The sequence below is a fragment of the Macrobrachium nipponense genome, chromosome 6 (genome assembly GCF_015104395.2).
Source record: "Macrobrachium nipponense isolate FS-2020 chromosome 6, ASM1510439v2, whole genome shotgun sequence".
Taxonomy (NCBI): domain Eukaryota; kingdom Metazoa; phylum Arthropoda; class Malacostraca; order Decapoda; family Palaemonidae; genus Macrobrachium; species Macrobrachium nipponense.
In genome coordinates this window covers 72152416-72159915 of record NC_061108.1, presented here as the reverse complement: position 1 = coordinate 72159915, position 7500 = coordinate 72152416, and the positions used below count along the sequence as shown (strand labels likewise).

Sequence of the window (7500 nt, the reverse complement as noted above, 5' to 3'; positions counted from 1 at the left end):
TTGGGCTGAGTCATGACGACTACGATGTCATTGAGAGAGAGAGAGAGAGAGAGAGAGAGAGAGAGACGTCTGTCTGCAGGTTATATAATAATATACGATAATAATTCATGCAACACGAGACTAACAAAATACAGAATAAGTAAATACATCTATATCAATAGGGCAATGCCCTGTGAGCTAAAAAAGAGAAGACAAATCGACTGAGAATGAGTCTCTCTCTCTCTCTCTCTCTCTCTCTCACACACACACACACACTCACACAAGTTCAATCATTCTCCCAAAAGCACATTACTCTAATATTACCCTAACAAAAGACAAAATTCTCTGTTGTTCTACTTCTCTTTCTCGTTCTCTCATAATGAGTAGAGAAGAGACAAGCGAAATGTCAAGCACATGACCGCAATTTACATGTTTGCGTTCTCCTGAATGAAAGAGGGGGAACCGTGTACATTACGTAATCATGATAATTAATTATTCTAAAGAAGCTGAATAGTATACGCCCGTATCGACAACTGATGGCCAAACCGCTCACGAATGTTAATGGTTGCAGTGAGAGGGTTCCAGAATTAAGATGGGAAATAAAAAGAGGAGACAAAATTACTTTTTTAATCCTAGCTAAGTTAATTAAACTAAAATCTCGCAATGGATGTTTTGGATAAACAAGAATCACTTATTTTAGTGATATTGAACGACTGTAGTAACTGTTTACCCCTTCATACGATAAAAAAAAAACCTAAAAAAAAAACTGATTGTAACTAATTGTAAAAATTCAAATATTCATTTCACTAAATTGAAAATGCCTGCTGAAAACAGTCTTATTCCGTCTCACATTCATCACCAGTTTTAATGATGGCAAATAAAATAGATAATAATGATCAAATAAACAATTGAATAAGCGTACGTATGCAAACGTATGAAGAGTCGCACAGACATGCTCTAATTACCATTGTCACTGATTGATGTGTTCCTAGGAACTGATCGCTAAGGTAGGTGGGAAGGGATGGGAGGAACAGGGGTGTGTGCAGAGGGGAAGGGGGTTGGGTAACTTGGGCTGGTAGTGTCGTGGGTGGGGGATGGGATGTGTGGGGTGGGGGTGGGGGTGGGGGGCTTAAACCATTGCATGCTGAGTTTTACGGCCGTTCGATTTTATGGGTGGCGGAGACTGTGGTTTCCCCCTTTGATTTTTTCCACCATTTCCTAAATTTGTGGTTTTTGGTCCTGTTTAAACATGGACGTTCCTAATCAATTTACGCTCTTGTCGTTGGCTCTTTCAGTCATTATCTTCACAATTAATCGAAATTCAGTGAATTCGGATCATCGCCAGTCGAAGTTTTCGAGTTTCATCAGGTCGTAAAGAATACGTTCCATCTTTCCATTTCCACACGAAATCCTCCCGAAGTCCCACCAAGAAGGACCCTTTCGAAATCTCAATCGAAATGACCTCCTACCACTAAGAAATGGAGAGAGAGAGAGAGAGAGAGAGAGAAGAGAGAGAGAGAGAATTTATGCCTCCCATTAATTTTTTGAAAGAAAAACAAAATGAAAAAGAGCAGGTGCAGCGCCACCAGCCGTCGGGAAGAGCACAATTTGGAGGGAACATAGACAAAACAAGGTAGTTGGGCGTGTAAACAAAAGACCAGCAATCATTATGTACATCGGGCAACTCAGCAGGAAACATGCCGTGCCGCAGCCCGGAACCAATCATTGGGGTCGAGTCTCCGCTTGTCCAAATGATGCTTTGGACGCCCGAATTGGTCATTTAGGTGATGTTTGTTATTGGAACTCTTTATGATCGACATTCCCAAAGTAATGTGATTCATTCTCGGCCGTAATGGCTGCTACCTGCCGAGGCCCACTCTTCTAAGGACATTACTTATTATTAGCAACCAGAATGAGATGCCGGCACTCTCTCTCTCTCTCTCTCTCTCTCTCTCTCTCTCTCTCTCTCTCTCCATTCTTCTCGTGCTTCTTTTTTTAAACATTTTTTTTGCCTCTTCACTCCTACCAGGTTATCACAACTTTTCTTTCTTGAACTGTTTGCCCTTTCCTATTCTGTCCATTAGGCGGAAAAAAGTTAAGTATATCTTAGTTTTACCAGACCACAGAACTGATTAACAGCTCTCCTGGGGCTGGCCCGAAGGATTAGATATTCTTACGTGCTAGGAACCAACTACGTAGTTACCTAGCAACGGGATCTACAGCTTATTGTGGGATCCGAACCACATTGAGAAATGAATATCTATCACCAGAAATAAATTCCTCTGATTTCGCGTTGGCCGAACAGAGAATCGCATCCGGACTCGTCCAACGAGAAACTTCCATTAGGAGGAAGGATCATTAACTGTTAATCTCGTAAATAACCGTATTGATTTTAAAGCATCCTATAATCGCTCTATCTCTGTAGGCCCATTATACAGTTTGAGTGCGAGGGTGAAAGTGGACTGCAGATATGTATGTATGTATGTATGTTTATTATCATTAGTCGCATCTAAAAATGATAAGACCCTTTCCAGCATTCCCAAGAGAAAAAAAACTGCTGAAAAGAAACACCGACCCATGAAAGCGCAATCATTATGGAATAACCTTCCAGAAGTCGAGCTGCCTGGCCGGCTGTTAGCACTTGCAGTCATTACGAGTAACCATTTGAGTGTGTCTCTTGAACCCTCCAAGGCAATAGAAACCAACTGGAGTCGTTCTATGTCATCCTCGTTCAGCCATTCCAGTCACTGGTCTGTCACACGACCCTCGTCATCACGCGAAATTAATGGAAGGAAGCCCGCTGAAAATTAGCAGCCGGGATCTCGGTTATCCAAGAGATGTTCTATGCGTCTGTCTGCGCATTTATACTGCTGTGGTTACACCGTGCTAACTGTCTATGATAAGTGTGGACATCTGTAATTATATATTACGCATAGGCATATATTAAAATATATGGTAAATCCTTCATTTACTTATAAATAATAACTATGCACACGTTGGGATGTGTCTCACACGTAACGTTACTAACATACTACTGAATAACTAACAAACGCTCATTTACAATAGATTATTAATGAATTTTGTTTATTCTTCCAACCCTATCTCTGACAGCAGATATATATATATATATATATATATATATATATATATATATATATATATATATATATATATATATATATATATATATATATATATATATATATATATATATTGGTTGCTTTGACGTGCCAACAGGTCCAACGCAAATGGCGGGTTAGTCGGTCAATGGACCAGTGCAGGAATGACGGTAAAATATTACATAGTTCAGTTTATTCCATAAGCTAAAAATATAAGGATGTGAAGCTTCCTCAACTAACTTGTCGCCATGAACATTTCCCTTAGGGGAGTAGTGCCAACAGTGTACCTCTTGTAGATTACTGCAAGCATTACTAAGGATGAATGCAGCGTCATTTCGGCATCCAGCTACAAACTCTTTTTTTTTTAGTCTATTGCTTTACCACCATTCCTGCTTCCTGTATTCAATTTGGCTGCCCAGTCTCTTAACTATTAGTTTCTAGTGCAACTGAAGGGATTTCTCCCAGTTCCACATATAGATCCTTGTACTTCTGAACTGTGAAAAAATCTTGAAGTTAAGAAGTTTGTGTGGGTATGTTTATCATGCATAGATACATACATATATACATACATACATATACATAAGAAATAGCATGTTTTACTATTCTTTTCACTTTAAGAATATATATGTATACACACATATGATATATATAGATAGATAGATAGATAGATAGATAGATAGATAGATAGATAGAATATCGATTCATAGCTAAACATTTCTCCCTTGCATCATAATAATTAAACTCAAAGAAAATAAGTTTAACCACAAATCCTTCCATGTAAATACTGTCAAAAGGAGTGATCAAACCCGCTGATACCAAGTTGGCTGTAGAAGGGTGACTGGAGCCAGTGGAAGTTCATGCGACAGGTGATGTAAATGACAGTGAATGACAGGACATAATTCATAAATTTTAGTATCTGATTTGTGTGTTAACTGCCGACGTGATGAAGGGAGGCAAATCATGTCTACAAGGACAAACTGGAAAAATATAGGGCGTAAAAAACAGCCAGTGGAATAAGGTAAATCTACACAATACTGCAAATATACGAATATATATATATATATATATATATATATATATATATATATATATATTATATATATATATATAGAGAGAGAGAGAGAAGAAGAGAGAGAGAGAGAGAGAGAGAGAGAGAGAGAGAGAGAGAGAAGAGAGAGATAAAGGCAATACTACACCAGATACTCAAAATAACGAACAAGTTAAATACCGGCGTACAAGAGCCCTAACTTTTACGCCCCACAGTATAGCAACTGCGCAAAGGTCCGTGGAAATTCTCAAAGAAAAATCGTTCCAGATTCAGGAACCTTCGCTACGAGTAATTTAGCAGCTAACGAGAAGGGCGACTTTGCATTAAAAAGGAACTGAATAAGGTAATTATTCCTTTGCAATTATCATGCATGCACTCAGGTGCTTCGCCTCGTAAATCCTGTCACAGTAATCTTGCCATCGCGTTCTCTTGTAATCTTCAAACCCTCTCATTTCTCCCGAGTGCGTGTTCAGCCAATGGCATTTCAGTGATCAACTGAGGGGGACACTGCGTATACACGATATACCTATTAGCGCGCTTGGAGTGTTTATCACGGCTTCGCTTCCAAGGTGAAAATCATTTGAGTGTATTGTTATCTTGCCTACGACTTTGAAGTAAGATTTTCAGACCGAGAGAGGATGGACACATCCTCCCCCAACCAGGCCATCCAAATTTGGGTGGTGGAATAAACCGAAAACATTCAACGGTGAACGTGTTTGCATTTTTACAAAATTCCACCGTCACTTCAGTATCAAACTAAAAAGTCAGAGATCCAAATCCTGGCCGGAGCAGATGGACTCATATGTTATTCCAGGATAAAAATAAATTCGATATAGAATTGTAATTTGTGTGAATTAGTATAAAAAACAATTACGTATAAAAATAATACATATATACCTATATAAATATATATATATATATATATATATATATATATATATATATATATATATATATATTTATATATACATAAATATATACGCACACACATATACTATATAATATAAAAATATATAGCGTATGTCTGCATGTATAATGCAACTGATATATAAATCTACACTAAAAACTTTTGTAAAGATATCAAAGGAATAATGACACTCGCTATACTCCTTTATACATTTAATCTTGTTGCGTACTGGATCGTCACTGTATAAATAATACAATCATTTATTGAATCACTGTAAGAAAATGATTAAACCTTAAGAGAAATAAATTAGGATTTAACAAGGTATTATTGCTATTGATAATAGTAACGTATTATTTGTCAACAGTTTGCTTTTTTCAATAACATTCATGATCGACTTTCATAATTTCAAAAATTTTTATGCGCAAACCAGCCTTGATGTATTACACTGTTTGTGTATAAAGGTTTTATAGGAAAAGCGAACGAGGCACTGATGGATTTCCCATCTCCTTCCCTTGACTCGCGCTCTGCGTTAAGCCCAATTACCGAGCTTAATTTCCAGCCCTCCCAAGGTTATTTCGTTCGTGTCGTGTTACGTCAGTAAACCAATGACAAAGCAACACTATGCAGCAGAATCATGGAAAGTGAAGATCACAGGCAGAACAAAAATTTAACTACAGTCAACCGATCGCAGCTCTGTTAATCATCTATCATTGGCAGAACAGACTTCCCTGAGGTGGTCGCGCTTAAACGCCTACTCTGCTTTTGTGAGGGCGGGGTGCTCACTGACATTGGCGAAACAATGTGGAGCTCGGCAAAGTATTCTGTTGATCTCCCAAGGAAGAAAAACAAAAACAAACATTTCGCTAAAGCGAACACGACATGCAGAGCGAGTTTTCTTCCGATATATGCATGTCAACGAAGACACACAATACCCATGTTACTACCAGACGTACTCGACTAAAAACATAAATAAAATAGCAAAAGCTATCAGAGTCCAGCAAAATTCCGGAGGTCGAAAGTTGGAGGCAAAAGCAGTCTTTTGTAGATGTTACAAGCACCATTGCCACAGCGATCAAGCGACACATACGCAGTCGCACGCACGCACACACACTACTCCCAGGCATCGTCGTATGGCCGGTTGGTTATAACAAGAATGGTGATGATAGGTCTGAAACTTTGAGTTCCATGAATCTGCAGCTCTTGTGTGAAAAAACGAATAGAAATCGATTGCTGTTCCGAGTCTCTTCTAATCCAACATCATACCGTGCGCCCTGATAGGACCATCTTGCCGAAGCCCGTGTACGGCTAAAGGCGACATGAAAAATGACAGGATTTAACTAAGTGGTGGAAAAAAGGCAACAGCTCCCTCGCCCACCTGCTTCAACAAAAATTGATACAAACATACCCTTCACGTTTGGATACCTAGGAAATGCAACATTCAGTGTTCGCGATTCAAAGACTACGTAGGAGCGGCATAAACAAACTTGGAGCGATTTGCAGTTCTGTTTTGTTGATCGATTCAAGACACATGGCCATTAAAAAAAAAAAAAAAAAAAAAAAAAAAAGGAAAGAAGCACAGTCCTCCCTGAGGGTTAGCTAAGACTAATTTTATGAAATCTTCAAACTGTTTCTCTTTTCTCGTGGGACATAAAAAAGCCTCAGACCTTACTGGTGTTTTTTTCTCTCTCAAATACCACAGTCTTAATCATACATTCGAAATAATCATCAGTACCTGTACTTGTGAACATTTCAAAGTTCTTTAAAGAAATATTTTAAATGTCAAAGTTCTTTAAACAAATACTTTAAAAGTCATTTGAAAGTTCTTTAAATAAATATTTTAAATCAGTTTAAAAGTTCTTTAAACAAATATTTTAAATTAATTTCAAAGTTCCTTAAACAAATACTTTAAAGTCATTTCAAAGTTCGTTAAACAAATATCTTGAACTCAAAGTTCGTTAAACTAATATTCAAGTATCTTTAAAAACGTATTCCTTCGAAGCATGTCAACTTCGAAGTAATTCTGATTTAGACCAGCCGAATCGTATGGAGCGTCATATCCATCATCACATCGATTATATTTATTGATTGGAAATACCAAGACGACGCAGATCCATTATTTGCACATTTGAGGACCACTGAAACTGAAATATCCGTTTCACTAAACTAACTCCGGAAAAGAAGAGATATCATTAATCGTTGTGATAAACTTCCTCTCGACTCAGATCATTTAGGGTAAAATGTGTCAATTCCAATAAGCGAACCAAGTTCCGCTGCACATAAATGTAATTTTATAAAGTACAATAAAGTATAATTCTAAACACACTCAATAAAAGAGACTCTTTTGACATCAATACTTACCTAATTCCCTTACCAATAACATCTACCCAAACGAGTATTGATATATAATCAACTCGGGTGAATCATTTTTCAATGCCAGGTAACCGCAC

The 7500-nt window shown here is 37.7% G+C and overlaps 1 protein-coding gene across 2 annotated transcripts in view; it reads right to left on the bottom strand.

Moving 5' to 3' along the window:
• LOC135216688 (uncharacterized) overlaps nucleotides 1–7500 on the bottom strand; it is a 437763-nt gene that overhangs the window by 96480 nt on the left and 333783 nt on the right. The window lies entirely within an intron of this gene.